General features: G+C 39.0%; 1 protein-coding gene across 2 annotated transcripts in view; it reads right to left on the minus strand.

Annotated features, from left to right (window-relative positions):
* Nucleotides 1-25,579, minus strand: part of NR6A1 (nuclear receptor subfamily 6 group A member 1) — a 224,402-nt gene that overhangs the window by 88,594 nt on the left and 110,229 nt on the right. The gene's annotated exons all lie outside the window — the stretch shown is intronic.

A 25,579-nucleotide genomic window follows, 5' to 3' on the forward strand; every position in this document is an offset into this window, starting at 1 on the left:
CACTGAGTAGGGAGCCCAATGCGGGACTCAATCCAGGAGCCGAAGGCGGACTCTTAACGACTGAGCCATCCAGGTGCCCTCCTTTTTTTTTTTTTTTTTTTTTTTTAAAGTAAGCTCTATGCTCAACGTGGGTCTTGAGTTCACAATCCCAAAATCAAGAGTCACATGCAGTACTGACTGAGCCAGTAAGGCAGCCCAAGAAGGGTTTTTGTTTTTGTTTTGGTGAATGCTATGAATTGTGTGAGACTGATGATTCACAGGCCTGTACCCCTGAAACAAATAACACATTATATGTTAATTAAAAAATAAAAATAAATAAAAATTAAAAGCAACAGAAAGTACAGCAGTTCTAATAAATTAAATGTAGATGGGGGAAAGCTGGTATTGGGGGGAACCCTGTTTGGCCTTTGTTTTTACTCTTTACAGGTTAGTGCATCCTCTGTGTGTAGACCACCTCAAGTGCAAGTGACAAGTCAAGCCAAAGCAAGGCCAGAGAGCCTTTGTTTCATGCATTGCTCCCCTTTACCCACGTCAGATGGTCTTTCTGGATCCATCCTTAATCCACGTTCTTCCTACCACAAATGCATACACTTAAAAGGGGAAACTAATTCTGTATTTTGAACTGTTGTGCAGCGCCCACCAACCAAGGACAGGAACCTGCAGAATGATAATGAGCAAGGAAACAAGAATTGTTTGCTACGAATAAGCTCAATTTTGACTACATTAAAATAGGTCAAGCAGAAACTAGCTCCATTGGAAGGTATTTTCCTGTAACAAAGTGTGACTGCTGGTTATTTAAATGTAATTATTGCTGGAATTACATCACTGGTAAAGTTTCAAAACATACTCCTTCATCTTGATCATTAAAAAATCCACATAAACATGATTTCAAAATCACTCTGTAAGAAGATATCATTACCTCCTTTTATCACAATGAAAAAAATCAACACCAGAGGGGAGTCAAATGCCCAAGTAGGCAGTACTAGGACCTGACTCCAAGTTTTGAGTATTTTTTCCCTTTCTCAAGGACACTTCCCAAAGCTATCAAGGCTTATTAGGCCTCTCACTTCCTTGAGATATACTGCTGTTTCTAACTTCCTTCATTTCCTGGGAGAATAGAATGGTTTCTTCCTGTTGTCTTAACACATCATTCCGTGTACAGTGTTAAATAAACATGACTGTATTTATAGCTTCTTAGACATTCCAATGTAAAGAACAACGAAGTCATGCCCGCCAAGTTCTAAATCATTAGCATGGTTTTTCTAGATAAAGTAGTCACTCGCACACAAGAAGGATTAACTTCCAGTGATACTGATGTTTTCCCTCCAAATTCGAGGGCAACTTTATCTCATTAATCATTTGTTAAATTGTAAACACTTTATGAACTAAAAGCAAGAGGTTTTTCCAGATAATTTTCTTAAAAAGATATTATTCATTTATTTGACAGATCACAAGTAGGCAGAGAGGCAGGCAGAGAGAGAAAGAGGATGAAGCAGGCTCCCTGTTGAGCAGAAAGCCCGATGTGGGACTCGATCCCAGGACACTGAGATCATGACCTGAGCCGATGGCAGAGGATTAACCCACTGAGCCACCCAGGTGCCCTGCAGATAAATTTTTGAAATGCTAAAGTAGTAAACCATGTTTTCTAAATTTTTTCACTCATGTAATCAAGAGATAAAGTAACATAACCTGCAAAATGACAGTTCTAAATCAACATGAATATGAGCACAGAGTTATCTGTGAATTCTATCTTATAATACAGCACCTACATAAAACCCTCAATGTTACATTTTGAATTATTACATCTTTATGAACTTAGCCATTCTAGTTCTGCCCATCAGCCTCTTCTTAAAACTAGTAGAGATTGCCTACTAGTAAAAGAGCATGGATTCTGAGATCAAACAGACCTGGGTTCTAATTCATGCTCCACTATTTCATACTTCTGACCCTTGGGCAAGTTACTCAATTGCTTAAAGTCTCAGTTTTCTCATACAAAATGGGGATACAATCCCTTACCTTCTATGATAATTGGAAAGTAAATGAACATATCAGGCAAGCACACAGTTCCTGGGATACAGATGTGTTCAATAAATGGCAGTAGGAGCTTAATGAATGCTCATTATGAATTGTTTTTAAAGCCTTATAAAGAATATGTCTAGTGACACCTTTGGCTTAGATCATGATCCCAGGATCCTGGGATCAAGTCCCTGCTGAGCAAGGAGCCTGCTTCTCCCTCTGCCTGATGTTCCCCCTGCCTGTGTTCTCTCTCTGACAAATAAAAAAAAAAAATCTTAAAAAAAAAATGTGTCTATTGTTCTTCCTATGACCCAGGGAAAATGAAAATTCGTTATATGACCTAAAGTAGCAAAAACTTGGGGCACCTGAGTGGCTCAGTTGGTTAGGCGTTCAACCCTTGACCTCAGCTTAGGTCTTGATCTCAGGGTCATGAGTTCAAGCCCTGCACTGGCACATGGCATGGAGCCAAATAAATAAATTAATAAATGGGCAAAAGCTTTTTTCCACTTCTAATATTTCTACATTTTAGCATTTATTTCTCCTGAATTAATTAGAATACAGTCACAACTGGAAGTTGACTTTAACATGAAATACCTGGGTGGAGGAATCTACATTAGTTTATCAAACTCAAAAAAAAATTTTTTATAATCTATGTACAAGTCTCCAAATTGCTCCAAAGAACAACCATTTTCCACACAGCCTGCATTTCTACAGCACAGCTTTAAAAAAAAAAAAAAAAAAAGAAAGGAAAAACCACTCTGTAATCCCATAGATTATGTCTAAAAATAAGATGAGGGGCCAGCTGTCAGATGCATACATTGTAAGGAAAATGGGGCCAAGAATCTCTCCCCAGCGATCACTGCAACTCTACTGGCACTTGCTCCTGTAAAGATGAAAAACTGAAATCTGTTCAATGCCAGGAGCTACTGCTTTCTTTTTGGACTAGGACAAGGCTTAGAATTCTGAAGATTGGTGAGGGCTGTTGAAATCTCCCAAATTTGCAAAGTGCTACTTTTAATAGGCTTATAACAGAAGTGTCATGAATGATCTGGAATTACTACTTCAACACAAGCCCATTTTTTAAAGTTTTGCTTTTTCGTGAACTCTTCTTCCACAGTTATTTAAGATTTTTTTTTTTTTTAATTTATTTGACAGAGATCACAAGCAGGCAGAGAGGCAGGAAGACAGAGAGGAAGGGAAGCAGGCTCCCTGCTGAGCAGAGAGCCCGGATGTGGGGCTCGAGCCTAGGACCCTGGGATCATGACCTGAGCCAAAGGCAGAGGCTTTAACCCACTAAGCCACCCAGGTGCCCCTTCCACAGTTATTTAATCTTAAAAACAAGGCAATGTGATCCAGACTAGGTTCTAGATAACCTTAGGCACAGCACGCCTCTCCAGGGCCTCAGTTTTCTCATCTGCATAATGAGAAAGTTGTAGGAGATATCCATATAAGGCTATTTTTCAGATATGATGCTCTAGGATTTTTCTGAGCCTCAAAATTTCCAGACATGTTGAACGTAAGACAGAAGAACACCCCTTTCCAGCTAAGCTATGTTTTGAGCTGCTTCAGTCTCTATTTCATAAGCAATCTTTCCATCTAACCAAGGATTCAGCAACCCTAAAAAGTAAATAGAGGAAATTCCAGTATCTTTTCCACTGACTGTTAAAGAAGGCAGACTGTTAAAGAAGAAGACTGTTAAAGGGGCAATTACTATGAATAAGGGTGGGAAGTGCTCTGGTGAGAAGAGAAGAAAGTGAAATCCGCCTGAAAAAACTGGATAGGGGTCAAAGTATTACAGCTTGCATGCTACGTAGGCTACAAATGCATTCATTCAAATACTTACAGAGTTAAGTACCTACTATTATGCAACTGGTACTTTTCTAGATGTGAGGGACAGAATGATGAGCTAATGAAAGATACACTTCTTTTTCTTTTTTAAGGTGTTATTTATGCATCTGAGACAGAATGCATGAGCACGGGGATAGGAGCAGAGAGAGAGGGAGAAGCAGACTCCCCACTGAGCCAGGAGCCCGATGTGGGGCTCAATCCCAGGGCCCCAGGATCATGACCTAAACTGAAGGCACTTAAGACACTTAACTGACTGAGCCACCCAGGCGCCCCAACAGATACACTCTTGACAAGAGTCTCAGCAGCATATCCTCATGGCAGGTACAGATCCTGCCCAGGTCAATTCCAAACCCTGACCCTCAAAATCCAGGTAGAAAGAATGTAAAAAATTTCAGCCTCACATCTGGTATACTGAATACACGCTGACTAAACCTGAAGAAATACCTAGCTTACTTCAATGCCTTTGCAAAAGTTGGCAGTTTCAAAGAAAAACAATCACATACTGAATTTGAGTGAGGAGCTGTTGGGTGAGATACTGGAAATCAAAATACTATGTCAGCCATTTTTAGCACTTGTTTCTTATTTCTTGTGGTTTTTGTTTTGTTTTTAGGAATACTGCATCATTAGTATTGCTAAAAACTGACAAAGTGGCAAATGTAAAAGAAAGTAAGTCTCGTATCAGAGTTGTCTACTTTGCACTGTGGCTCAGAACCTGAGGGATTTCCTTCTAAAGGACCCAGGTTTGGCCACTTAACAATGTCACTGTGAGGGCAATTAATTTGGTATGGGATGCTTTCCCCTCAAGATTATAAGCTTGTTCTTTCATAAACCTCAGACACACTATACGTTGTTGAGACAATCCAAGGACTTAACGAGTGTGAAGATTCAATTATTCATTCAAGAAGTATTTATTGGGTGCCTTTAATCCTCATGATAGGGACTCAGAGCAAACAAAACTGGCATAGTCTCTGCTCTTACAGGGTAGTAGAAGGGACAAACATTAAGCAATTATGTAAAGAAATATTTAATGCTAATTGTGATAAATGTGATAACTGTGATAAGTGCAAGAGATATGTGTAACAACGAAGAGACTTAACTTGGCCTGGGAAGGGTGGGAAAATATTACAACAATGGATTATGAGGGTGGGCAAAGGCCAAACTATCCACAGAAAAGTCAAACTCAGGCTTTCTTTCTAAAAAATGGCCTAGGCTTTTCCGCTTCGTAAGTCTCAGACACGTCTTTCCTCAGTGCTCACAGCACCCTATACTCTCAGCATTACTTAGCTAATTTTACTGCACTATGACAACTAGTTTTAAGAATCTGTCTTCCCTACTGGACTGCAAATTTCTCCAGAATCAGTACCTTATCTAACCTATTTCAGTGCCTCCGGTACCTAGTATTGAGTTAGGCATGGAGAAGGCCCTCAGAAAACAGTTGTTGTTATCATTATAATGACTGCTCTTCAGACTGGTCATTACATACATTATGTGACTCTGTTCCTATTCATTGAAATCTCTCTCCCACTTGCTAGAAACATCAGTGAGTCCTAAGAACAGATCACCTACCACTTACCCCAACACATGCCATTGCTCTCAGCTCCTTTCTAGTGGTGATTTTTGCTGTTTACATGGTTGATTCAGAGCTGTCTTTTCCACTGTGCTATGATGACTTCCAATGCAAGACTATCAGCCAAGAATAGCAATGCCTTAAAAGGTAGTGATATGAAGATCACAAGGTAGGGAAGGGGTAGGGTGGGGAGAATTAGGACACAGCTCTAGTGTTCTGTAGGCTAAAACATAGACTCAATGTGTCAAAGAAAATTAAATCAGAGGCTGAATGTAATTCCTGGTCTCCTGAATAAACATAAGCAGGGCCCCCAGTACTGTCACTGCCCACACTGAGGCCATGCTAGGTCCTCAATGACATCCAGTCCTATGCCCCAGGATCACCCTAAATCAGGGAAGCAAGGTCACTGATCCCCCAGGCCAAATTCTACAAAGCTCCAATTGCCCCAGACAGAAAAAAGAGGATGCCAACTGCTAAATCCATTTTGATAGCTAGAGGAGGATTAAAGAAACTGCACACATGGTGATGTCCAAATCTGAGCAATGAGATTAACCTCTGTGTGCACCGCCTATACTTCAGTTTTAAAACAAAGAAAACCACCATCACATTTTTCACATCTAGAACTCAAACTGAAAGGGAAGTCCCAAGGGGGATATAATACGGAACTCTGCTACCTCCAAATTAGGGAAATACTAAGATAAGGTCACTGCCCTCCAGAAACTGTGGGGAAAACAGACCAGGAAATGATCTACAGTGCCACAAGAAATGCACTAACAAGATGCTGATGGGAACTTACAAGCAGGAGTGATGAATCTGTAGGAGTGAGGAGACATCCAGTAGAAACTTTACAATCGTAAGTGGCACTGAGCTGAGTTTTGAAGGAGTAGGCTTCTACTAGGCAGAGAAGGGGGAGGGAGTGGAAAGTGCATTCTAGGCAAAAGCAGTACCATGTACAAAGACACAGCAGCATACAAGCATTGGCTGTTCCGAAAACATGAGTAATTTTGTGTAGCTAGAGTTTAAGACACACAACAGTGAAGTGGCAGGAGAAGAAATTACAGGATACTGAGGAAGGCCAGACCAGGAAAGGTCTTATATACCAGGCTAAACAGTTAAACTTCTTCGTGGAATTAATAACATACATTTATTAGTACTACAGCTTATTTATTTTATTATATACCTACAATGTAGTAGGCATGGTGTCTTACTGCATTTCATGTGCAAAACTCTCCCATACGAGTATTTTTCTCCCAATTATACGTATACAAAGGCTCAAGAGAAGTTAACTTTCTCAAATCAGATGTTTGGATTCAAAGACTATAAAAAATCTCACCAAAAAAAGGATTCCAAATCTAGGTCTCCTGACTTCAAATAACCTAGGGCTCTTCCAATATACTACAGGTTATAATGTAAGTTTCAGAACACTCTCACTTGGCTCTAGAGCAAACCAAGTGAGTGGTATAAAAATGTTCAAGGAGCCCTTGAAATCATGGACATCAAACTGAATACATTCATCTACTCTTTCTTAACAGTCTCTAAAACACACAGATAACTGAGAAACCTAAGATCAATTTTTTCAATGGTCCTTGTCTGAAGGTTTTCTCTCTCCTGACATTACTTCAGTATTTGACATCAACAGCTTTCAGGAGGCAAGGTAGCCAGACTTCCAAAAACAGAGACAGGATCAGAATGAGACTGTGGCTTAGATACCACCGAATGTGAACACCTGGCCATGAAAATTCAGTAATGAGGAAACAAGGCTTTGTGGAAACATGTCCAGTCTCTGAAGCTTATTAGCTGGTTGATTTTGGTCATGGTTACTGAAACTTTCCAAGCCTCAGCATCCTTATATTTATAATGTATTTTTTTAAAAGATTTTTATTTATTTATTTGACAGACAGAAATCACAAGTAGGCAGAGAGAGAGATTGGAGGAAGCAGGCTCCCCGCCGAGCAGAGAGCCTGATGCGGGGCTCGAACCCACGACCCTGGGATCATGACCTGAGCCGAAGGCAGAGGCTTTAACGCACTGAGCCACCCAGGCACCCCTATTTATAATGTATTAATAAACACTACCTTTTAGGATAGCTATGAACATTACACAGAAGAACATAAAGGAAGAACTTGACACTTAGAGCATGAAAGGTACCCAAACCTGCCTTTCCTACTTGTGTACACACTTAGCTAGCATTCTGTCTACCTAAGTCACTGGGTTTTTGTGAGGTCAAATGAAGTGATGGCTAGAAAGCCCTTAATCAAGTAAAATATAACTGACATTTAACTAAGTTTAAAACAATGTTTTGGCCACAAGAATGAATATTTTATAATCCTACTCTTCAAGGAGCTAACCTTCAGATAAGGGAGCTCCAAGTATACAAATGAGTGTATCTCTGGTAAGAAGTAATAAATGGTAGAAGGGTGGGAATAATAAGCTAACATAATTTAGCACTGACCACAGGCCAGACCTAGTCTCGGTATTTTATCTATATTATCGCATTTAATACTGAAATGAGCCCTATGGAAAAGTTTTATTTTATTATAGATGTCGAAAGTGAAGCACATGTTGCCCAGGTAGTTTAAGTTTACACAACTAGTAAGTGGTAGAACCAGGATTTAAATGCAAGAACTGTGACTCCAGAGCACATATTATTAGAGATACAGAGGTGTGAATTAAAGAAATAGTGAAATAATATAGTAACTATAATGCGGTCTATAATGGACTAACATTCACTGCCCAGTCAACATTGTGCCAGGCCCTGCATTTAGTACTTTACATGCAAGCTGTCACTGGATTCCACAAACCTGTGAGGTAGATACCATCATGATTTTACAGGTGAAGCAACAGACTTAATGAAGTTAGGTTACTTGCTCAAGGTCTCACAGCTAGTTACCAATAGAACGAAATTTCACACTTAGCCCTCTCAGTGTGTAAAGCAATTACCTGATGTTTTTTATTCACGCACACGATACATGTATACAGTATGCTAAGTAAAAATAGGATCACTTCATTTTGTAATCCCTACATTGTCAGAAGGGCTCTCAATTACCCTCTTCTGCCACTAAAAATAACCTTTTAAATTATAAAAGCGATCTTATAGACCATAAAAATATAAAGAAGCTAATATTAGAAAATAAAACATGTCTTAGAAACTAAAAAGAAGGGAATTGTTGAAAAGCAGTTAGGAAGATAAAGTTCAGGGACTGACTACACGCCCTGGCCTTGAATACCAGGCTGGAGAACCAAAGCTACGCTCTATATGCAATGGAAGACTGTGAGCAGAGAGGCAGCATAATTAGAGACTTATGCTGTGCTTAAGACAGACTTAAATGGAGAGACAAGAGGGAAGAGGATCAGGTAGGGGCCCATTATCATGGTTCAGGTAAAAGTTAAGGGCCTGATTTATGAGCAGGCTGCCTATCATTAACTACAAGCTCAGACTGAGTAAGACAGACCTAAGTTTGAACTTGGTTCCATCACTTACTTGCTGTGTAACTCTGACTGAATTACTTAAACCATGTGAGCCTCAGTCTTTTCATCTCTAAGTGGGGATAATAAAACCCATGTAAACAGCTTTGTGGGAATGAAAGATGTGAAACAATTAACATGATTTAGGTTTCTCAACTTCTACACTAATGACCTTCTATAGGGGAGCTGCTCTGCATATTATAGGAATATTTAGCAGCTTCTCTTGTCTCTAACTATCCCCTCTTCCCAGGTTGTGACAATCAAAATGTCTCCAGGCACTGCCAAATAAACTCCAGTTGAGAACAATCTGTCATAGTTCTGACATATAAAGAGATAAGTAAATATAACCTTTTAAAAATAGTTGCAGGGGAGGGAAGGGAGGAGAAAGTGGTCACTTAATGATGAAAGCATAAATATAAAAGACAAAGACTCAGATGGCCAAGTCGGCTGCCTGAGTGGATACTGGAGGCCACGAAAAAAGGGAAGTAGCAGAGGGGACCACAGCTTTAACTGTATGTGACTTATGTCACCAAAAGTAATAGGAGCACATGCAGGTTTGAGGAATAAGATGAGCATGCAAATGGAAATATCTGAAAGGCATTAAGAATTCTGGCCCAGGAGCACCTGGGTGTCTCAGTGTGTTAAGCATCCACTCTTGATTTTGGCTTAGGTCATGATCTCGGGGTCGTAAGATCAAGCCCTGCATCAGGCTCCACACTGGGCATGGAGCCTGCTCCAAGATTCTTTCTTCCTCTGCCCCCAATTCCCCCACCCTGCACAGGCACACACGTGTGCACGTTCTCTCTCTTTCTCTCAAAAAAAAAAAAAAAAAAAAAAAAAAAAAAAAGTTCTGGCCTGTGGTCAATGAGAAGGGTCAGTGCAGGTCTATGTATCAAATATCAAAATCACTCTTTATGTTTCCTGAACATTTAATGGTTTCAGTTTTATCCAACAGTCCCAAAGTGAGCACTAGTCACACATACTGATAAATAAACTTAAAGGACATGTTTGACAATGAATATGTATTACCTTTAGGATCAGAAAAAAAAGATATCCTATTTTCAGAAAGAATTATACTGTAATCAGAAAAAAATATAAAGCAAGAAGATAAAAACTCACTATAGATTGTGCATTTGTACAGATCTCTCTTTTAGCTTTCCATCCTTTTACTGGACAACTGAAAAGTAAGTATGTACCAATAATCTTTTTTTTTTTTTAAGATTTTATTTATTTATTTCACAGAGAGAAACACAGCCAGAGATGGAACATAAGCAGGGAGAGTAGGGAGAGGGAGAAGCAGGCTTCCCACTGAGCAGGGAGCCTGATACAGGGCTTGATCCCAGGACCCTGGGATCAGGGCCTGAGCTGAAGGCAGACGCTTAACAACTGAGCCACCCAGGTGCCCCTGTACCAATAAACTTTAAGATTAAACCAATTTCCGAACTTTATTATATATGTACCACATATTTAAAGACATTGGTGAAAGAAAAGGAAGTTGAATCCAAACTGATGTGTTCAAATTCCAGCTGCATAATACTTTAGGAGGATCCAGATCTGACTCTACAGTCTCCAGGTCCCCACAAGTCCCCATGACAGTTCTTGCAGCCTTTGCCAAGCCACCTGAGCAAACAAGACTACATCCTGGCTCCTCACCTGCTATGGAGTCTATATCAAGGCCTCTCAAAGCACTAGCCAAAGCAGACAGGCACTGGGACTGATCTGAGGCATCTATATACAACAACTGCATTTTGGATTTTCCAAGAATATTCTGTTCTGTGGTCTCCATGAACCAATATTTTCTATATTCCAATATTCAGGAATTCAAAATAAAAAGTTCATGTGATATCATGACATATCTGTCAAAACCCACAGAATGTAAAATATCAAGAGTGAACCCCAATATAAACTACAAATTTTGGGGGGTGCCTGGGTGGCTCAGTTGGTTAAGCATCTGCCTTTGGCTCAGGTCATGATCCCAGTGTCCTGAGATAGAGCCCTACATGGGGTTCTCTGCTCCTTGGGGAGCCTGTTTCTCCCTCTGCCTCTCCCCCTGCTTGTGTCCACTCTCTCTCTCTCCCCCAAAATAAATAAATAAAATCTTTTTAAAAAACCCTATGAATTTTCGGTGATAATATTGTGTCAATGTAGTTTCATTGACTGTAACAAATGTACTACACCATATGGAATATTAATAGGACGAGGCTGCATAGTATGTGTGAAAGAGGATTTATGGGAATTCACTGTATTTCTGCTCAATTTTGCTATAAACCAAAAACCCTATAACTGCTCTCAAAAAAGTCTATTTAAAAATTTAAAAAAAAATCCTTATGTGAGATCTGTTGTTACAATTTGGGATTCAGATAATGTGATCCTTGTAGATGTGCAGCAGCGGATGCCAGAGAGAAGAGTTATGCTAAGGGCCAGAAACTCCAGGGACAAGGTCTGAGAAAAAAAAAACAAAGCCTTCAACTCTCTGGATGGTCATGAGGAAAATAAAATGTTCCAAATAAAGATTCTGCAGAAATCCAAACAGTGAGCTTTCTCCCTGTAGTTGAAGACTCCCATTTTGTCATGGAGTAAATGTATATAACCAAATTTCCAAAGATGGAAACAAAACCCAAAGTCTTATCAGGAAGCTCTCTAAATTGACAATTTTTGGGTAGACTTAAAAGTGAAAAGAGATGATACCCTTATCCCAACTTCTATTAAAAACCAGTTTCCAGTAAAGTCATATAAGGAGTTTAGAAACTGCCACCCTGCCCTAACAAGAAAAAGCTGAACAAAATGAAAAATCAACAACTCTTCTCAGATTTGATAGAGAAGTGAGATCACATGGCAAACAACTGCCCCCAAAACTGGAGAGACAGATACAGATAACAGAGAATCACAACTTACCAAAGCAGAAACTCATGAGCATAAAACTCCACGGGAACCAGTGCCAGAGTAAGAAAACCTCAACTCTAATTGAGGAATTGTCTGCTGGAGACTAAGTATGGACAGCTCTGAGAGTTAAAAACTCCAGGGGGGCCCAGTAACAGAAGGGTCCCATACTTTTCATGAGTCTTACCTCCAAGAGCTCTACTAGGACATCACAGCAAATGTCAGAGAAAAATTCCCATTGCTTCTAGTAGAGGGAGGGGAAGAGGAACCATTTTTAAATGTATCAGAGCATTCAGGATAAATTATCTTACCAGAGCCTAACTTGCTGAAGTTTCATCAGAGCCTAATCTACCTGATAAATGGAAATACGTAACAACGCCAGACCAACAATTCTTCCTCACCTAAGAGGTTAAGAAAAAAAAAAATTGAGAAGCACTGGTATTCAAATTCCACAGTCCATGGGAAGAAGCTCGTCAAGACTCAAACCTAATCAAAGGACTACAGAATGCTTTCCCTTCTAAATCTTACCACTACGTTATTAAAGTTTTACCATAGTTCTTTTTCCAGTATATCGTATCTGATTTTCAACAACAAAAAAATCACAAGGCAAACTAACAGGCGAAAAACAGTTTGAAAAGGCAGAACCAGGGTGCATCTGGGTGGTTCAGCTGGTTAAACATTTGCCTTCAGCTAAGGTTAGGATCCCAGGGTCCTGGGATTGAGCCCTGTGTTGGGAATTCCTGCTCAGCAGGGAGCCTGCTTCTCCCTCTTTCCTCTGTTCCTCCAGCTGCTCCTGCTTTCTCTCTTTCTCTCTCAATCAAATAAATAAATAAATAAATAAAATCTTTAAAAAGGGCGGGGGGGGGCAGAATGAGTATCAGAATCAGATATTGCAGGAATGCTGGACTTACCAGACCAGGAGCTTTAAAAAAGCTATGATTAATATGCTAAAGGACTTTAATGGAAAATGTAGACAACATGAAAGGCAGATGGATAATGTAAGCAGAGACGGAAATTCTACTAAAGAATAAAAATTAAATGCTAGAGATAAAAAATACTGTAATGGAAATGAAGATGCCTCTGATGGGCTCATAGACTGAGAATGGCTACAGAAAGATCTCTGAGTTTGAAGATACATAGTAGAAACTTCCAAAGCTGAAAAACAAAGAGAAGAAAGACTGAAGCAAACAACCAAAAAGAAGAGAATATTTAAGAACTGTGGAACAACAAAAAAAGGTTTAAATGTATAGGAAATACTAGAAAGAAAAGAGAGAAACAGAATATTTAAAGCAGTAATAAATTTCCAGAAATTTCCACAAATTAATGTCAGATACTGAACTATAGATCCAAGAAGCTCAGAGAACACCAAGCAGGATAAATACCAAAAAAATACCTAGGCATATCATATTGAAACTTTAGAAAATTAAAGGTAAAGATAAAATTGGATGCCTGGGTGGCTCAGTCAGTTAAGTGTCTGCCTTCAGCTTAGGTTGTGATCCCAGGGTCCTGAGATCTAGCCTTACGTCAGGCTCCCTGCTCAGTGGGGAGCCTGCTTTTTCCTCTCCCTATGCCTGATGCTCCCCCTGCTTGTGCTCTCTCTAATACATAAAATTAAAAAAAAAAAAAAATTCTTCGGAGACAATGAAAACAATACAGGTCAGAAACTCAGATCTATGTAACGAAAGGAAGAATACTGAACTCAAAACCCTGAAATCAAGACCTGAGCTGAGATCAAGATTCAGATATCTAACTGACTAAGCCACCCAGGCACCCCTATTTTTCTAATTCTTAAATGTTCTAACAGATACCAGTTTGATCAAAGTAGTAATAGCAATAATGTATTCTATTATGTACATTTATGTGTTACTAAAATGAATTACAACAATGATATAAGGGATGGGAGTGAGGAATTAGGAATATTTTGTTATAAGGTATGTGCACTACTGGTGAAACAGTATAGTGTTATTTGAAACTTGGATTTGTGTTACAGTGTGATTTAGTGTTATTTGACTTGGGTTAGTTGTAAATGTACATTGCAAACTCTAGCGCAACCCCCCTCAAAAAGAAAAGTAAAAAAATATATAATTGCTATGCTAAGAAAGGAGAGAAAACAGAATCAAATGATATGTTCAATTAAAACTAAAAAGGTAGAAAATGTGTGGAAGAAAAAAACAGGAACAAAGAGCAAGGACAACAGACAGAAAACAGTAACAAATAGGTAGATATTAATCCAACTATCTTAATTTCCACCTTAAACATCAACATCTAAATATACTAATTAATACGGTGCCTGCTGGCTCAGTAAGGTCAGCGTCCAACTCTTAATTTCAGCTCAGGTCATGATCTCAGGGTTGTGAGTCCAAGCCCTACACATCAGGCTCCACACTGGTCGCAGAGCCTGCTTAAAATTCTCTCTTTCCCTGTCCCTCTACTCCTCCCCCCCTCAAAAAAAGACACTAATTAAAAAACAAAAATTGTCAGAGTGGATCCAGAAACAAGTTCCAACAATATGTAGGCCAGAAGAAACCCATATATAGATTAAAAGAAAAGGGATGAACAAAGATACAGCATAGTAACACCAATCAGAAGAAAACAGGAGTAGCTATATTAATTTTAGACAAAGCAGATTTCAGAGCAAGGAGCATTATCCGGGATGAAGAGAAACATTATATAATGATAAAGGGGTCAATATTCTAAGATGACATAACAATCCTTATTAGATATGCACCTAACAACAGTGTCGAAATATGTAAGACAAAAACTGAAAAATCTGCAGTGAGAAATAGGTGAATCCACTACTATAGTGATTTTAACATCTCTATCAGAAATGGACATATCCAGGGGCACCTGGGTGGTTCAGGTGGTTGAGCATCTGCCTGTGGCTTGGGTCATGATCTCAGGGTCCTGAGATAGAGCCCTGCATCAGGCTCCTTGCTCAATGGGGAGTCTGCTTCTCCTTCTCTCTGCTCATGCTCTCTCTCTCTGTCTCTATCAAATAAATAAATAAAATCTTAAAAAAAAAAAAAAAAAAGGAAATGGATATATCCAAAAGCCATAAAATCAGTAAGGACAGTTGATTTCAACTGCACTACAAATCAACTGGGTATGACTGACATCTATAGACTACTTCATTCAACAACAGCAGATTATACTCTTCTCAAGCTTATATGGAACATTCACCAAGAAAGAACACATTCTGGGCCACAAAACAAACCTCAACAAATTTAAAATAACAGAAATTATCATTCAATATCTGTTTTCAGATCACAATGGAATTAAAACAGAAATAGTTAGCTGGGAGATGTCCTTAAACTTGGAGATTAAACAACGCAATTCTAAATAATACATGGGTCAAAGAAGAAAATTCAAGAAAAACTTTAAAATATTCAGAAACTACAACTTATCAAAATTTGTATACTGCATTAAAAACAATGCTATAGGGAAATTTACAGCACTGAATTGATATATTAAAAAAAGAAAGAAAGAAAGAAAGAAAGAAAGAAAGAAAGAAAGAAAGAAAGATTGATTTGGGGCGCCTGGGTGGCTCAGTGGGGTTAGCTTCTGCCTTCAGTTCGTGTCATGATCTCATGGTCCTAGGACTGAGCCTTGCATAGGGCTCTCAGTTCAGCAGGGAGCCTGCTTCCCCTTCTCTCTTTGCCTGCCTCTCTGCCTACTTGTGAGCTCTCTTTCTGTGCCAAATAAATAAAATCTTAAAAAAGAAAAGAAAAGAAGAGAAAGAAAAAGAAAGATTTAATAGAAAGTATCTAAGCTTCCATGTTAGGAAACTAGAAAAAGGAAAGCAAATTAAATCCAAAACAAGCAGACGAGAGATACTAAATATCAGAAAAACAATCAATGAAATAGAAAACAAGAAATGAATAGAGAAAATAAACAAAACCAAAAGTAAGTTCTTTGGGAAAATAAATAAAATCAATAAACCACCATCTAGGCCAATTAAGAAAAAAAGAGAGAAGACTCAAATTACTAATAGCAGAAATGAAAGACGGTAAAATACCGGTACAGATCTCATGGACATTAGAAAGATAATAAAGAAATACTATGAACAATTCTATGCCCACAAATTTGATAACCTAGATGAAATAGACCACTTCCCTTGAAGACATAATCTGCCAAAACTAACACAAGAAGCAACAGATAATCTGAATAGGCCTTTATCTATTATAGAAATTGAATCAGTATTTAATAACATCCCACTCTAAAAAATCACCAAGCCCATATGGGTTCACTTAAGGAAGAACTTATTCTCTATAATCTTTTCCAGAATATACAAAGATTTAGAAGCATTGGGAATAGTTCTTAACTCGTTACATGAGGTCAGCATTATGCCAATAATAAAAACAGACCAAGACCTTAAAAGAAAATTCCAAACCAATACTTCTCATTAATACAGATGCAAAACTCCTTAACAAAGTATTAGTAACTAGAATCCAACAATGTAAAGAATTATACATCACAACCAAGTGGGGTTTATTCCAGGCATATAAGGCTGGTTCAATGTTTAAAAATCAATTAACATAATCTATCCAATCAACAGGCTAAAGAAGAAAAATCACTTGAATATACCAATCAATGCAGAAAAAGCAAGACAAAATCCAACACCCATTCCTACTAAAGCTTCTCAACAAATGAGGAATTGTGGGGAACTTCCTTAATTTGATAAAGAAAATCTACAACTAACATCATACTTAAAGATAAGAGAATCAAAGCTTTCCTGCTAGGATCAGGAAAAATGCAAGGTTCCTGCACTACCATTCAACATTGTACTGGAAGTCCCAGCTAAAGTAATAAGACTAGAAAAGGAAATAAAAGGTATACAGATTGGAAAGGAAAAAATAAAACAGTCTTTGTTCATAGATGCATGACAGTCTATATAGAAAATCTGAAAAAACCCATACCAAAACCCAAAACTCCTGGAACTAATAAGCAGGGATAGCAAGGTTTCGGGATTCAAGGTTAAGGGGTGCCTGGGTGGCTCAGTTGGTTAAGCGGCTGCCTTTGGCTCAAGTAATGATCCCAGGGTCCTGAGAGCGTGCCCCACATCAGGCTCCTTGCCCAGCAGGAAGTCTGCTTCTCCTCTGCCTACCACTTCCCCCTGCTTGTGCTTGCACTTTCCCTCTCTCTCTCTCTCAAATAAATAAAATCTTAAGAAAAAAAGGACACAAGGTTAATAAGTAAGACAATTGCTTTTCTATATACCAGCACTGAACAAGTAGTATTTGAAATTAAAAATATATTACCATTTATATTAGCATGCCCCCCAAATGAAATACTTAGGTATTAGATCTAACAAAATATGTACAAGATCTATATGAAGAAAATTATAAAATTCTAATGAAAAATATCAAAGAAGTACTACATAAACAGGGATATATTCAATGTTCATGGATAAGAGGAGTCAATGTTGTAAAGATGCCAGTTCTTCCCACCTTGATTCATAGATTCAACATAATCCCAACCAAAACCCCAGCAAGGGGTGCCAGGGTGGCTCAGTCAACTGGGTGTATGATTCTTGGTTTTGGCTCAGATCATGATCTCATGAGACTCTGCTTAGCAGGGAGTCTACTTGGGGATTCTCTCCCTCTGCCCCTCCTTCTACTCTCTCTCTCTAAAATAAGTAAAGAAATCTTAAAAACAAAACAAAACAAAAACAACAGGGACCCCTGGGTGGCTCAGTCAGTTAAGCATTTGCCTTTGGTTCAGGTCATGACCCTGGGGTTCTGGGACTGAACCCTGCATCCGGCTCCCTGCACAGTAGAAAGCCTGCTTCTCCCTCACACTCTGCTGCTCTCCTTGTTTATGCTTGCGCTCTCTCTCTCTCTCTCTCTCTGTCAAATAAGTAAAATCTTAAAAAACAAAACAAAACAAACAAAAACACAGCAAGTTATTTTGTGGGTATTGACAAACTGATTCTAAAGACCCAGGAGAGCCAATACTACCAATATTGAAGGAGATGAACAAAGTCAGAGGACTAGCACTATCTGATTTTAGTAATTACTGCAAAAATCCAGTAATGAAGACAGTGTGATATTAGGAAAAGAACAATTAGATCAATGGAATAGAAGAGACAGCCCAGACATGGACCAACATAAATACAGTCAACTGATCTATGACAAAAGAGCAAACGCAATACAATGGAACAAAACAGTCTTTTCAACAAATGGTGCCAGAACAACTGAATATTCACATGTAAAATAAAAAATGAATCTACACAAAGTACCTTACACCTTTCACAAAAGTTAAGCCTAAATGAAGCATAGGCCTAAATGCCAAACACAAAACTATGAAACTCCTAGAAGATAACACAGAAGAAAACCTAAATGACCTTGGTATGACAATGACCAAAGGCATGATTCATGAAAAAAATCACAAATAAGCTAGACTTCATTAAAAATAAAAACTTCTGGTCTGCTAGAGACAATTTCAAGAGAATGAGAAGACCTGCACAAAACACCTGCACTAAACTCATCTGATGAAAGACTGTTAACTGAGATAATAAAGAAATTCTTAAAACTCAGCAATAAGGGACACCTGGGTGGCTCAGTGGGTTAATGCCTCTGCCTTCAGCTCGGGTCATGATCAGGGTCCTGGGATCAAGCCCCGCATCAGCCTCTCTGCTCAGCAGGCTCAGGGAGCCTGCTTCCCCCCGTCTCTCTGCCTGCCTCTCCGCCTGCTTGTGATCTCTGTCTGTCAAATAAATAAATAAAATCTTAAAAAAAAACAACAACTCAGCAATAAGAAAATGAACAACCTAATTAAAAAATAGGCAAAAGACTTGAAAAAGGTATCTACCTCAGAAGATACACAGATGGCAAGTAAGCAAAAGAAAAGAAGCTTAACACTGTATGTCATTACAGAATTGGGAATTAAAACAACAATGAAATATCACTATACACCTCTTACCCAAAACACCAAATCCAAAACACTGGCAATACCAAATGCTGATGAGGATATGGAGCAATAAATACTCCCCCATTCCTTATTGGTCAGAATGCAAACTGGTATAGCCACTTGTTTATAGCAGCAATGTCCATAAAAGCTAAACTATGGAAAGAGCCTAGATGTCCATCAACAGAAGAATGGATAAAGAAGATGTAACACACACACACACACACACACACACACACACACACACACACACGGAATACTACGCAGCCATCAAAAACCCGAAAACTTGCCATTTGCAAGAACGTGGATGGAACTAGGGGGTATTATGATAAGTGCAATAAGTCAATCAGAGAAAGGCAATTATCATGTGATGTCCCTGATAAGAGGAACTTGAGAGGCAGGGCGGGGGTTCGTGGGGGGAACGGAGTGAAAAACGAAACAAGATGGGACCAGGGAGGGAGACAAACTATAAGAGACTCTTAATCTCAGGAAACAAACTGAGCATTGCTGGAGGGGAGGGAAGTGGGAAGGATAGGGTGGCAGGGTGACAGACATTGGGGAGGATATGTGCTATGAATTGTATAAGACTGATGATTCACAGACCTGTACCCCTAAAACAAATAATACATTTTATGTTAATTTTGTAAAAAAGACTATTTGAGAGAGAGAGAAAGAGAGAGAGAGAGAACAAGAGTGGGAGTGGGGGCAGGGGTGGGAGTAGAAGGGGAGGGAGAAGCAGACTCCCTGATAAGCAGGGCTGGATTCCAGGACTTTGGGATCATGACCTGAGCCAAAGGCAGACACTTAACTGACTGAGTCACCCAGGCGCCCCTGGTACTTTTGAAGACATTTTGGCAGTTTCAAAAAAAACTAAACATATTTATACCATAAATCCAGCAATTATACTCCTTGGTACTAACCCAATGAACTGAAAATTCACACTGACACAAAAACTTGCACATTGATGTTTACAGCAGCTTAATTCTTAATTGCCAAAACTTGGAATCAATGAAGATGTCTTTTAGTAGGTGAATGGATAAGCTGGTCTAAATATTACTCATTGCTAAAAATAAATAAGCTATCAAGTCTTAAAAAGACAAGGAAAAAACTTAAAATGCCTATCAGTAAGTTAAAGAAGCCATTCAAAAAAGGTCACATACTTACTATGTGATTTCAACTGTATGACAGCTGGAGAAGGCAACACTATGGAGTCAGTAAAAATACGAGTACTTGCCAGTTGTTAGGGGAATTAAAATGTGAGGAAATGAACAGGCAGAACACAGAGCATTTTTAAGGCAGTGAAACAATTTTGCACAACACTGCAAAGGTAACACACATCATTATACATTTGTCACAATCCATACAATGCACAACACCTAAGAGTGAACCCTAAAGTAAACTATGGATTTTGGGTGATAATGATATGTCAGTATAGGTTCATCAGTTGTAACAACTGAACCAGTGTGGTGCTGACATGGACAGTGGGGGAGGTTATGCATGTTGGGGACAGGGGGTATATGAGAACTCTCCATACTTTACACTCAATTTTTGAAATGAACCTAAAGCTGCTTTAAAAAAAAATAAAATGTATTGGGGCGCCTGGGTGGCTCAGTGGTTTAAGCCTCTGCCTTTGGCTCAGGTCATGATCCCAGGGTCCTGGGATCGAGCCCCACATCGGCCTCTCTGCTTAGCGGGGAACCTGCTTCCTCCTCTCTCTCTCTCTGCCTGCCTCTCTGCCTACTTGTGATCTCTGTCAAATAAATAAAATCTTTAAAAAAAAATAAAATGTATTAATTAAAATATGTATGAAATAAAAATACCAATTTTCTAAGTTTTCAAGTATTAATAGTTATTGCCTTTAGAACCCTAGAGAAAAATGAGAGGTTACAATTTTTATAAAGCAAAAATTATATTTTTAGAAATGTTTAAGTTAAAAGAGGCTCCCTAAAAATTGCTTAATTAATCTCTGCCATCTTACTCAATGGGCACTTGTGATTTTTTTTTTTAAGATTTTTTTTTATTTATTTATTTGACAGAGAGAGAGAGAGCACAAGTAGGCAGAGAGGCAGGCAGAGAGAGGGGGAAGCAGGCTCACCGCTGAGCAGAGAGCCCGATGCGGGGCTCGATCCCAGGACCCTGAGATCATGACCTGAGCCGAAGGCAGAGGCTTAACCCACTGAGCCACCCAGGTGCCCCGGCACTTGTGATTTTAATGGGAATGGTGAACATGTAAACTTCTATAAAGTGTGTTAATTTTGGTGTCACATATATCCTGGACAAGATCTTTTATAAAAATTTAACAGAGCTGCTTAGAGAGGCCTGGTAGAAGCTACTACAAATAGGAAATCGGACCAAAGTGCTCTCAATGGGCCTGTGTCCATCCATGTTATTATAATCAGTACCATCAGAAGATTCTGATGGCCTGAATTCTTTTAGAGGGGGGAGCAGCTAAGGGAGAGTGAGAGAGGGAATCTTAAGCAGGCTCCACGCCCAGCAGGGAGCCCCAAGGCCGGGCTTGATCTCATGCTGGATCTCATGCCCATGAGATCATGACCTAAGCTGAAATGAAAAGTTGAGCTTTTTTTTTTTTTTTAATTTTTTTTTTAATTTTATTTTTTATAAACATATATTTTTTTCCCCAGGGGTACAGGTCTGTGAATCGCCAGGTATACACACTTCCCCACACTCATCATAGCACATACCCTCCCCAATGTCCATAATAACCCCATCCCCCCCACCCCCCTCCCCCCAGCAACCCTCAGTTTGTTTTGTGAGATTAAGAGTCACTTATGGTTTATCTCCCTCCCAATCCCATCTTGCTTCATTTACTCTTCTCCTACCCCCTTAACCCCCCATGTTGCATAAAAGTTGAGCTTTTAACTGACTGAGCCACTCAAAGATGCCCCTTGATGGCCTGAATTTTAAATGATAAAGTCACCATAACCCAACTCTGAAAAAGTCTGTCCTAAAGGATATAATCACTACCAACACTCTCTGAACCCCATAATGCTCTTGAGAGTAAATGGAAGTGCTTCAGTGAAGACAGTAAACAGGTAATAAAAAGAGAGGCCTTTGGATGCTTGGGTGGCTCAGTCAGTTAAGTGTCTGCCTTCAGCCCATGTCATGATCCCAGGACCCTGGGATTGAGTCCCGCATCAGGCTCCCTGCTCAGTGGAGGGTCTGCTTCTCTTTCCTCCTCTGCCTGCTGCTCCCCCTGCTTGTGCTCTCTCTGTCAAATAAATAAAAATAACCTTAAAAAAAAAAAGAGAGAGATAGAGAGTGCACACTTTGGAGCCACACAAACAAAACAACCCATAAAAAATCTGAGCTACTGGTTCTGTCCTTTGAATCCTGAAAAACTTACTTAACTTCTCCACACTTCAGTCTCCTCATTTATATAAAAGAGAAAATGGGGGGTGCCTGGGTGGCTCAGTGGGTTAAGCATATGCCTTCAGCTCAGGTCACGATCCTTGGTCCTGGGATCAAGCCCCGAATCAGGTTCCTTGCTAAGCAGGAGTCCTCTTATCTCTCTGCCCCTCCCCCTGGCTTGTGTGCACTCGCTCTCCCTCTCTCAAATAAATAAACAAATAAAATCTTAAAAAAAAAAAAAGAGGAAATGGCAATACCAATTTAATAAGAATATTGTAAGAATTCAATGTAACAGTTTTGCAAAGCACCTACCATAGGGTCTAGCCCATGGCGGGTCCTGTCTCTTTTTGTTTAATCTACATTGCCATCTTTACCCTTCATGTCATCCGTGGGAAGACAAAATGGAAGAGGATAATGTTATCTTCTGTATTTTTCAGAGTATTTGAGAATTTGAAATAATAATGTGGGCCAAATACTAGTAATTAACCTTATTAGAATCAGAATATCTGAATACAACCTTATTTAAAAATACTGAGAAAGTTCCTTTTTACTGGTCAATTTCAGATTCTTTATTTACTTCACGGCATGCTTTTCTGTTTTACTTCCTCTTATTTTGCTAACTAATTTTCTGTTTTCTCACTAGAATATAAATTCCATAAGAATCTTTTCTGGGGGTGCCTGGGTGACTCAGTTGGCTAAGTGTCTGCCTTCAGTCAGGTCATGATCCCAGGGTCCTGGGATAGAGCCAACCACTTCAGGGCTCCTGCTCAGTGGGGAGGAGTCTGCTTCTCCCTCGGCTGAACTCCTTCTGCTTATGCCCTATCTCTGGCTTTCTCTCCCTCCTAATAAATAAATAAATAAATAAAATCTTAAAAAAAAAAAAAAAAAAAAGAATCTTTTGTTTCTTTCCTTTTTGAACATCAGATGGTTCCTACAAGGGAAATTCACCATTTTTTTTTAAGATTTTATTTATTTATTTAATAGAGACAAGCGAGAAAGGGAACATAAGTAGGAGGAGCAGGGATCCTGATGCGGGGCTCAATCCCACAACCGTGAGATCATGACCTGAGCCAAAGGCAGAGAGGCCTGACGACTGAGCCATCCAGGCGTCCCTCTTTTTGTTCTTGATCTCTTCTTAACCTAGATTTCACTCACTCACTTATATATATATACATATATATGCACCATAAACATATGGTATACCTATATACATGTTTATGGGTGTGTATCTGCCAAATGAAAAATAAAGAACACTGATGCATTCATTCCAGTACATTTCATTTAACTTCACTTTCAAAATAATATAAGAAAGAATTTTCATACCAGGAATATCTGTGAACCAAGTTCAACAAGCAGTTGTTCAGCTAAAAATCTATAAAAGGTCCAAGTTACTAACATGCCAAGCTTTCCTCTGAGCCCTATCTATCATAGGGCTATAGCTCCTGGTGTCCAGTGAAAGAATATTTGACTCGGAATCAATGCTTAGGCTAAAACCCACTGACCATCACCTATGAAGACTATTAAATTTGCCTCTAGCATAATGGATCTGGAGCTGAAAGAGACAAGGGTTCAAATCCCCATTTCATCTTCTACATGCTATGAGGTCTTAAGCAATTTCCCTTATCTGTTAAATGAAGATAACGGTACTTATACTGTAGGGTTATTTTGAAAATTGGATAAGCTTATGTATATAAAATATCTGTCACAGTGTCTGGTACATAATAAAACCCAGTAAAAATTATTATTATTATTCTTTCCTTTTTTTTTTCCCCAACTAATATTAATGTCTACTTTGTTAATAGGTCCTGAGTCTACACAGGGGCACGGACACAATTCAAGAGGAAGCAGCTACAGTCCCTGCCCATGAAGAGCTGAAAGTGTAATGGGAAAGACAAAAAGTAGAAGACAAAAAGTAGAAAAGAATTACTAGGAGTGTAGTCTGTATTGTCTCATCCAGGCAGGCTGAAGCAAATCTGCCCTTCTCTAGCAAACTTGATTTCTTAGGGCCTGATTGGTCTCTAGAATTGATAAGTATATCAAAACCCTTCCAATTTATAAAATAGAATAGCTTCTAAGATGGGTCAGAGCAACTCTGAAAAGAAGCCCTCGTAACACTCTAAGAGGAATGGTCAAGAGTAACTGCCTTAACAGCCAGAAAGTAGAAGCAACTAGTGTTCACTGACAGATGAAAGGATAAATAAAATGTGGTATATATAAAATGGAATATGATTCAGCCCTTAAAAGGAAGGAAATTCTGACGCATGCTACAACATGGATGGGCACAGTGGACATTATGCAAAGTGAAGTAAGGCAGTCATAAAAAGACAAGCACTGTATGATTCTGTTTATATGAGATATTTTGAGTAGTCAAATTCATAGAGACAGAAAGTAGAAATGTGGTTGCCAGGAGCTAGGGGGATGGAAGAATAGGAGGTTAGTGTTATATACAGAGCTTCAATTGGGGAAAAAGATGAGAAAGTTCTGGTGACGGATGGTGGTGATGATTGCATAACAATGTGAATGTACTTAACTATAAAGTTAAAGAACTATACAGTTATAAGAACTATATACAGCTATAGAACCGTAAAGTTAAAAATGGTTAAAATGGTGTTATGTATATTTTACCACAATTTAAAAAAGAATAATTGTCCTATGACTTATAGAAAGAGTGAGAACATGCATCCCTTGTTCTCTGACTTTGGTGATTCTTATATCTGGTAGCCTATCAAGCCAGCTTTTCCCAGATTAAGACATGAGAAGAATTTCAGGGTAGTCCTCAAACATAGGACCCTGTAAATGTAGTCAACACCTAAGAAACCACAAGTGCACAAACATCCAAACCCAGAATTTATAGCAAAATAGACAGTTGCTATACAGTGACTACAGGTTTATTTATACAAGTGTAAGAAATGAAAAATAGGGACACCTGGGTGGCTCAGTCGGTTAAGCAGCTGCCCTCGGCTCGGGTCACGATCCCAGTGTCCTGGGATCGAGTCCCACATCAGGATCCTTGCTCCGCAGGAAGCCTGCTGCTTCCTCTGCCTCTGCCTGCCACTCTGCCTGCCGCTCTGCCTGCCTGTGCATGTGTGCTCTCTCTCTGTCAAATAAATAAAAATTAAAAAAAAAAAAATCTTAAGAAATGAAAAATAAATCAAAGTATTATATGTCGAAAAGCCAGTTAAGGATTATATAAATTAATCCCTAAAGAGATAAGTCCCCAGAAAAAAAAATGAGTGGCCCATGTGGAGTGGATTTCACATATCCGTGTCAAGGTCTTATAACACACCTTTATAACCTGAAATTAAAAAACAAAAACAAAAACATGCTAATTTGCATTAAACAAAGCAATTTTTATATACTAAACAAAAATGTCACAATTGACAGTACTATACAATGAACTGGTTTCCTAGTGGTCCAGAAAGATGGGAAATAAATCCCAAGGACCCTAGTTCAGACAGACTGGAGAGGGTAGACTCTGGTTGTCTGGCATGATTAAAGGCTATGTCATAGCTTACTGGGGTCTACACT

Source organism: Lontra canadensis, unplaced genomic scaffold (assembly GCF_010015895.1).
Source record: "Lontra canadensis isolate GAN:19392208 unplaced genomic scaffold, GSC_riverotter_1.0 scaffold30, whole genome shotgun sequence".
In the NCBI taxonomy this organism is placed as follows: Eukaryota; Metazoa; Chordata; class Mammalia; order Carnivora; family Mustelidae; genus Lontra; species Lontra canadensis.